Source organism: Myotis davidii, unplaced genomic scaffold, assembly GCF_000327345.1.
Source record: "Myotis davidii unplaced genomic scaffold, ASM32734v1 scaffold93, whole genome shotgun sequence".
In the NCBI taxonomy this organism is placed as follows: Eukaryota; Metazoa; Chordata; class Mammalia; order Chiroptera; family Vespertilionidae; genus Myotis; species Myotis davidii.
The window spans coordinates 11,957,069-11,966,014 of record NW_006292095.1 but is presented as its reverse complement, the minus strand read 5'-3'; the positions used below and the strand labels follow the sequence as shown (position 1 = coordinate 11,966,014).

At 44.0% G+C, this 8,946-nt stretch overlaps 1 long non-coding RNA gene across 1 annotated transcript in view; it reads right to left on the bottom strand.

Moving 5' to 3' along the window:
• Positions 1 to 3,167: 3,167 nt before the first annotated feature.
• The window catches only part of LOC107183385, an 18,489-nt gene continuing 12,710 nt past the window's right edge, over positions 3,168 to 8,946 (bottom strand). The window contains exons 2-3 of the long non-coding RNA XR_001514176.1: positions 8,640 to 8,642; positions 3,168 to 3,726 (exon numbers count right to left, since the gene is read on the bottom strand). This is a non-coding gene — a long non-coding RNA (uncharacterized LOC107183385). The remainder of the gene's footprint in view (positions 3,727 to 8,639; positions 8,643 to 8,946) is intronic.

Below are 8,946 nucleotides of genomic sequence, written 5' to 3'. Positions count from 1 at the left end.
CTGATGAACAGAATGAACTGGTGATTATAATAGAATCAGGGACATAGAAAGGGAATGGACTGACTATTCTTGGGGGGAAGGGGGTGTGGGAGATGCGGGAAGAGACTGGACAAAAATCGTGCACCTATGGATGAGGACAGTGGGTGGGGAGTGAGGGCGGAGGGTGGGGCGGGAACTGGGAGGAGGGGAGTTATGGGGGGAAAAAAGAGGAACGAATGTAATAATCTGAACAATAAAGATTTAATTAAAAAACAAAAACAAAAAACTAATTGTTAAAAACTATGATTTCTACGTGGTTTTTTTTTAAAATCTGGAATTTAGTTCAATTAAAAACCCTGCCTCTAGCTATTCAAAGTAGTGTTTGAAGTTCTTGGGTTTTGATTTATTCTTTTCAATAAACATATTTGGGGAAAGGGGGTAATGGAGAGTTGTTTCACGGGTAATAGAGGGTCAGGTCTGCAAGATGAGAGAGATTGTGAGAACGGCCGAACAATGTGAGTATGCTTAACACCACTGAACCGTGCACTTACAAATGGCCAAGATGGTCAATTTTGTTATGTGTATTTTGTCACAGTTAAAAAAAAGTTTTGGGATGTGTACACAGGTGTATTGTCCAACAGAGGACAGAAGATGAATATGTGTATCTCCTATGTGACCAGTGTTTTTCCACTTTTTCAGTTTATTAGGTTATTTAGTCTTTAAACAACCCGGTCTGCATTACACAGATAAGGAAATAGGTTATTGACCTCAAATGCCAAGGTCACTGGTTAGGAGAGCCCAGGGATCTGACCCAGCTCTGCCTACGGGACGTAGACTTGTGCCCTGCCAGACTTCCCTGACTCTAGAGCCTTGGAGAAGCAAGAGTCATGCACAGCACACCCATGCCATGCGCTTCCTCACCGAGATGCCCACTCGGGGTCCCCAGTCTTGTGAATTGGTTAAGATTTAATGCCGGCAAATTTGGAAAATGTAATGCTTACTTTTAACAGTTCTTCAGGTATGGGGCGCTAGACGATTCGCTGAGAATGACAGAACCCTGCTATGGAAGGGTGTGTATGCAGTTTACCAATCCTCTGAGCTGATGCTGTGTGCATAACCGATGACAACCAAAGCACACTGGGATCTGCTGTGGTGCAGGTGGCAGCTCCAGGCGCTGGGCACCGCTGGTGAACCCTGAGCCTGCAGTGGCTGAAGGCGGGAAGTCCTCTCTGCTGCCAGGGCTCTGTTACTGCGACACCTCCTCCCTGGTCCCTGCAGGCTGGAGGGGGAGTGCGCTCACACACCCCCCCAAGCTGGTCTACTCTCTGCAAGAGCTTCTCTGCATCTGAGCGCAGTCACATCCAGTGTAGAATTTAATGTCCTGGTTTCATTGATGCTGTTTCAGTTACCCCGGGGACTGCTCTCTCTGATTCACTCCTACTCAGCTCTGTGCGATCCCTAGACCTGCTCTTATGTATTTGCTGTAATGTGAGGCTCCTTCTGCCTCCTTTCTCTTTGTGCTGCAGGGGTGAAAAGGGTAGTCTGTAACCTGACCCCACTCCCCTCCAAACAAAGAGAACAACTTTTAGGCTCAGGGCTTCCTGGAGAGTGTTCCACTGGACAGAAGATTTGACAAGTCTGTGTCTCACCATCAGACATGACTTTCTGTTTCTATTCATTTAGGAACAATATTCTACCTGCCAACTAGTTTTCTTCTGTGATGTCATTGTGTATAAATCACTTTACCTCTCTGGGTCCCACTTATTCATTCATGAAAGGAAGGTCCCTTCTGGCCTGAGCATTCCAGGATTGCACTAATTTCCCTCTCTATTCCCAAATCCATCCCCCCTGGGAGCGCTTCTCCTTATTTCAGAGCTCTGGGCAGCATTGACACAGACCCTCCCCTGGCCTCTGCCACCAAGGCCATCAGCACTCTGCCTTCTTGGGGCCACGATGACTGAGCCTTCTGATGGAAGTGGGAGCTGGAGCCTTGTTTCAGGAATTGGCTCAATGACCAAATCAGAGCTCAGGGTAGCCGGATGCAGCTCAGAGTGACTGGTATCATAGGAGTGCCAATCATTCAATGTCCGATGTCCTTATTCAAGTCCTTTATCGAGTCCCTACTTGTAGAATGAGGGTATAATAACATCACAGAAACCTAAACCTGCCTGTGTATAATTTCTGTCTCTGCCAATAATCAGCAGTTCACTTAGACAACGTTTTCTTCAGTTCCAGTTGGCTTTTGAGGAGTAATCTCCTTGCCCCCCCCCCCCAGTGTTAAGAAATATTTTGTCAGCAAATTAAGAATAAAAAGGTATATAAAATGTTCACTATCTCACATTGATGTCTCTCTCTCTCTCTCTCTCTCTCTCTCTCTCTTTCTTCCTCCCTTCCACTCTCTCCAAAAAAATTTCAATGGAAAATATATCCTTGGGTGAGGATTTACAAACAACAACAAAAAACAAAACAAAAAACTCATCTCTGAGGGCCTCTCTGCCACGTGTCAGGCTCTGGGCCAGTGGTTCTCAACCTGTGGGTCGCAACCCCTTTGGAGGTCGAACGACCCTTTCACAGGGGTTGCCTAAGACCATCGGAAAACACATATATAATTGCATATTGTTTTTGTGATTAGTCACTATGCTTTAATTATGCTCAATTTATAACAATGAAAATACATCCTGCATATCAGATATTTACATTACGATTAATAACAGTAGCAAAATTACAGTTATGAAGTAGCAACGAAAATAATTTTATGGTTGAGGGTCACCACCACATGAGGAACTGTATTAAAGGGTCGCGGCATTAGGAAGGTTGAGAACCCCTGCTCTGGGCGAAGCTTGGCGCTAGAGCACTGAGCGGGATGGGCCAGCCCTCTGACCTCACGTAGCTTGCATTTGAGAGGGGGACAATAAACTAACTAATAAATATAGTGAATAATTACAGATTGGGACAAATGCCAGGGAGAAAACAAATAACATGCTATAGCATTAATAGTCAAGCTAGGAATCCCTGAAAAAATAATTTACTTACCCCTTTGGTTTTCTGATGCTCTAATTTGTTTCCCATCGTACCCTCCCTTAGACCAATAGTTCCCTAAATCAAGTTTCAGTAGTCCTCATCAGAAAACAACCAAGTAAATGTGTAAGAGAGCTGCTTTTGTGATTGTAGGTAAACGGGCCTCCTCACTAAACTATCCAACTTAGTATCTTCCTTGCATTTTGGGATTCTTCCAAGCAGGTCATAATTTATTTTTTGAAAATCACAGGGTCTTTTCATTTATATTTTTGAAATATACGTAAGTTACAGTTCAAGACAATGAAAAGGGTGTTAACATTTGAGGTAGTTTCATTCAAATTTGCAATGTTAGTTCTCTAAAATAACAGAAGAGATGAGAAATAAAATCAACCAACATCTAAACTATGGACTATTAGAGAAAGTAATGACATCACCATGGCAAAGACTATCTTGTTCAACTGCCCCCCACCCTGCTGTTCTTCATTCCGGCCTTGTTTTCCAGAGGCCCCATGATTTAGGCTTTCTTACTGCTTGGTGGACACCACGCAAAGCATTTATCCTCCGTGCCTTCGTGTCTCTAGTTTGCCTCATTGGTATGAGTGCTGAGTCGTTTGGATGTGTCAAACCTTTGAAAATGCTATTTCTCTGGGCTCTGTTATTTTTCTGTGCCGTAGAATATGAGTTAGAATTGCTTGTGTATTTCAGTTCTATCTTCAATTTTTGTGGTTGCTGCAAAATAATTAAAAATAATGAGATCTGTATGAATAAAATGCAACAATAAGGCTCCCCACAAAAGCCTGTGCCGAGACCATAAATTATAACTAAGGTTTAAAACAGCCATTCTGGTATGGAGGAAACCAAGGGGCTCTTCTCACGTGAAGAGAGTCAGGAGAGGTTTTCTATATTAATGAGCAGCTCTGCTTTAATTCCATGGGGAGGGACGCTGATGGCATAGGAGGCTGTTATATTGGGTTGCAACATCTGTCACTGGCTCACAGAGCTGTTAATCTTTCATTTCATATTCAGACTTATCAGTATTCATTAAAAACTTTCCATTTGTGCAAGTCCTTCTGGGAAAAAGTGCCCTCTCTTGGAGTCTTGGATATTTTTTTCTTTCTTAAAAAAAAAAGAAAAAGGTTTAATTTTAAACACATTTTTCACCCAGCAGCAGCAGCTGGCGGCGAGAGGTGGGAACTTGCCATCCATGCAGATGACCAAGCAGCCTGTCTCCAGGGGAAGTTTAGTGTTGCTAGGCGAGGGGCTCAAAATTTCAATTTCAATTCGCCAATTTCCATTTTGATTTCTCACCCACAAGAACATGTAGAGGTGGGTGCACATGGCATTCCATTAGCACCGCTGAGGAGGCTCGCGGATTTTTCTCGCGAAGCCCGGATTGAGTGCCTGCATGGTGAGGGTAGCGTCTCAGCGCCTGGCCTACTTGGGAATCCAGGCACACGCGCAATGTCTGAAGGTCTGAAAGGCTTTTCCCTGTGGGGAGAAGACGAATACAGTAGGGATTCTTCCACCAGCCCCACGTTGCAGCTCTGGGTGCATTAAAAATGCAGGAAATAGGCTCTGTGAGCCAATGCTGCTTATTTCACATTTATAAAACGTGAATATTTCTAATGTTACCTGTGGAACAACTACCATATGTTATCATACTCGCTGAGTCAGAGCGGAATTAGTGTACACTGAACTTTTTTCAGGTAGGCAAGGACACTAGAAAAATCTCTCAGCGTTAGTACAAATTGAGCCCCAAACAACCCATATAAAGGAAAAAGCAAATAGTGGGTCTGAGTTAAAGCCATTTTCATTTAGATGGAATTCTAGCAGGCCTTCTGCCTCCAGGGAATGAGAACATAAAGAATAAACTTCTGAAACCTCAAAATCCAAGCAGACCTGCAGTCATGCCGGACAAGGTGGGCAGTGTAGCAAGGGGATCTGGGAGGAGGAAGGTCTGACCTTGGCCCCTGGGTGCCTTCTCTCTGCACCTCCCCTCCAGAGGGGAGCACTTGACCAGGAACCAGAGTCTGTTTTATTCTCTATTTTATTATTTTTCTTTAATAAGTTTTGATTGATTTATTTTAGAGAAAGAGGAAGGGGGAAGGATAGAGGGACAGAAACATCAATGAGAGAGAAACATCATTGACCGGCTGCCTCCTCCTGCACATCCCCTACTGGGGATGCAACCTGGCGACCAGATATCTAACCAGTGACCTCTTGGTTCATGATTGATGCTCAACCGCTGAGCCACACCGGCCGGGAGTGAAGGCTGGATTCTTGGTCTTCTCTCAGAGAACAGGTTTACCTGTCCGACCACAGACTTTAGGCCAGTGGAATTTTTCTAAGTGAAGGATGCAAGCCTGGGAGCCATATCCTGTCTCCTCCCCCACCCTGCACCATTCTCAGAAGTCTGGACCAGTGGCCTGAATCTAGTACCACTAGCATGCCTTGCGTCAGCCTGTTAAGTGACGAGATTGGCCCTCATCTAGGTTTAGTTGCAGCCTACAGCTGAATGTGGCCAAAAAACAAGCAGAAAACACAATGAAGTAAAAAGATAAGAAGTTTGCTTGTGTCTGCATAGATTCCCAACTTCCTTTGCATGGCTTCACCAATACCTAAACTGCCGAGTTCATGTCACTGCCCCGTGATCCTGACTGTGTCTGTGTTGTGTATCGGGGCATCAGTCACCTTGTCTGGACTCTCAGCCTTTGGGAGCCCAAACACACTGTAAGGTGTGGGGCTATCAGCCCAGCAAATTCCCAAGCTCAAATCCGCACGACCAGGGCCAGAGTGCAAGAGGATATTGTCTGCGCACAGAAAAGTATCGGAGAAATTTTTTTTAAACTTTCATTTTGAAATAATTGTAGTATTTGAAAAAATACAAAAATGTACTGTATATCCTTCATCCGAGTCACCAAATTTAGCATCTGACAGAGTCACAATTATGTGAGGACGTATGTACAATGATCAAAATCAGGAAATTAGCATTGATACAGTGCTCCTGTCTAATCTTCAGAAATTCATATTTTCCAGTTGTCCCATTAATGTTCTTTTTATGGCCCAGAATCCAACTACAGATCTCACCTGGCATTTAATTTTCCTATCTCTTTAGCTTCTTTTAACCTGCAATGGTTCCTCATCTTTCTTTGTCTTTCACGAACAGTACCCGCCACTTATTTTGTCAACGATCCCTAAGTTTGGGGTTGTCTGATGTTTCCTGATGATCAGATTCAGGTTGTGCATTTTTGGTGTGTATCTCAAGATCTGAGATTTGTTGAGATTAATGCGAGCAAAGATACCATGCCCATGTTAAAGAAATGACAGAATTGACAAATGAAGCTTTCTTTTAGTATTTCTCTTTACTCTAATATGCTAAAATTGTGGGTCTGGGCCCTTAAAGACAGGATATAGAGCAACATTGCTGCCACAACTGTCATCACTGTGGAGGAGCTGGGACACCCTGGAATATTGTTAGCGTGGTATCTGCTATGCAGAAAATAGCCCATGGACCTGCACCCTGTACCTCTGCTTCATTTAAACATGGGATGCCAATAATAGATCAGAACATGGCATCAAAGGTCCATATTAAACAAGTTTCTGAATTATTCAATAGTGAATATTCAACAACTTTATAGTTTTGGGATTTAGGCAAGACTATTAAGTTTATTATATATTCAAAGCATTTATAGTCTTATCTTAAAACTACTTGATCTGTTTAATACTTAAAGAGTAATATTAAAATTTCTATTGGGATCTATTAAATTCTCATAAGCTTTCTAATAGTTTTGTTGCCTTATATACATTTTTTGCTATGCTAGTGCATGAAGTTTTATGGCTATTAAAGATTTTGTGTGATTTTATCTTTTATTATTTTTAATATTATCTTGTCCCACTTAGATCTTTTTGTTCTTAATCTTGCCATTCTGTTGTATTTTTTATTATTATAAATGTAGAACTTAGGTGAATTTCTTGGGGCAACCAGAGGTTGTTAACTGCCTGGACTACTGTTACACCCAGCCGATTGACAATGTTATCAGCCTTTGATGAGCCTTCCTCAACCCTAAATGGCACTGAGACCCTGGCACAAAACAGAAATCATCTCCTTTGGCTGGAAAATGATGTAGAATTACATGCGCAGGAAAAAGGGGGTTGGCCAGGTTCAGCAACAGCACTTCCTCCCACAGCTTAAGAGTGGTTCTTTATGGAGTCAGAGAGCTGATGAAGCGCCTGTCCTTTGAGCCACTTCCCCTACATGAATTGGCAACAGCTTTGAACAGCTCTGAACTGAGCTAAGAGCCAGTGCCTGTTACTGGCCAGAAGGAAGCCAATAACATATTACTCTTCACTCAGTGGGTCTTTGGGCTCCAAGACCATATTCTCTGTTTTCTAGATTGTCTATTTTTGGTGATGAATGTTATCTTCACATCAATAGTGAATGTGCCAGGACCTAAACTTTGAGCAAGGAGGGTCCGTCATATGTGAAGGTTCTATGGAAGTCAGACATACTGAGTCAGGGGTTTCAAACACATTCCTTTAGAGTCGTTATGACCCTGCTCCTTCTCTCACTCTCCAGTGCCATCAATAATCACATCCTGTAGAGTCCACCTTCAAAATTTATTCAGAGTTCCAGTGCTTCTTCATTACTTTTGTTCCAGCCACTGGTATTTCATACCTAGATTATTGCAGGGACTGGAAACTGATCTCCCTGCTTTCACCAATACCTCTTCCCTTTTAAATGAAAGTCCCAGCATATTGCTTCTTTGCTCGAAATCCTCCAATGGCTTCTCCCTTTGCTCAGAGCAAAAGGCAACGCCCATACAATGGCCCATAGTGGAGTGAGCCTATAATTTATTATACAAACAGGGACAGTTTGAGAGTCAAAGGGAGAGTTATTACAAATGATGCAAGAATAATAGGCATAAACAGGGCTCCTCAGGCAAATGAAAGGTGTGGTCACCCTACCTAGAAAACCTTACATGATCTGTGCCCCCCGATACCTGTCAGCCTTCGTCACCCACCAGAGTCACTCTTACTCTCTGCTCTGCCCAAACAGGCCCCCTTGTTCTTTGAACATGCTGAGTAAGCATGCTCTCATCTCAAGACCTTGGCACTTGCTCTTCCCTTGCGTTAGAATGTTCTTCCCCAGATAAATGCATGTCTTATCCTTTTCTTTCTGTTGGACTCTGCTCAGATGTCCCCACATTAGTGAGATCCTCCCTGACCATCCTATAAATTACAGCAATTCCATTTCCACTCCCCACCTCATGTGCTCCTTATGCCCCACATCCTGCTAAATTTTTCTTTTACTTTATTTACCACTCTCTGTCATGTTAGATATTTATCTTTTACTAGAGGCCTGGTGCATGAAATTCATGCAGGGGGTGGGAGCCGGGGAGGGGGTCCCTAAGCCTGGCCTACACCCTCTCCAACCCGGGATCCCTCTCACAATCTGGAACCACTGGCTCCTAACCACCTCTGCCTGCCTGCCTGATGCCCCTAACTGCTCTCCTCTGCCGGCCTGATCCCCCTAACTGCTTTCCCCTGCTTGCCTGATCCCCCTAACTGCCTAACTGCCACCTTCTCCCTTCTCCCTTCTCCCTTCTCCCATGGTGCTGGCCTTCTCCCTTCTGCCTTCTCACCTTCTCCCTTCTCAAGTGGTGCTGGTCTTCTCCCTTCTCCCACGGCACTGCCTTCTCCCTTCTGCCTTCTCCTGTGGCGCCTTCTCCTGCAGCCTCTGCAAAAGGAACCACAGCGCTGGACCGGCCCTCACCACCACCACAGCTGCTGGCCCTCAGCCATTGCAGCCGCTGTGGCTTTGCCTGGAAGGATGTCCGGAAGACGTCTGGTCCAATTAGCATATTACCCTTTTATTAGTATAGATAGGTTATGGTCTGTTTTCTCCCACAAGACTGTCAACTCCATATGAGTGAGGACTTTTTTTTGCTC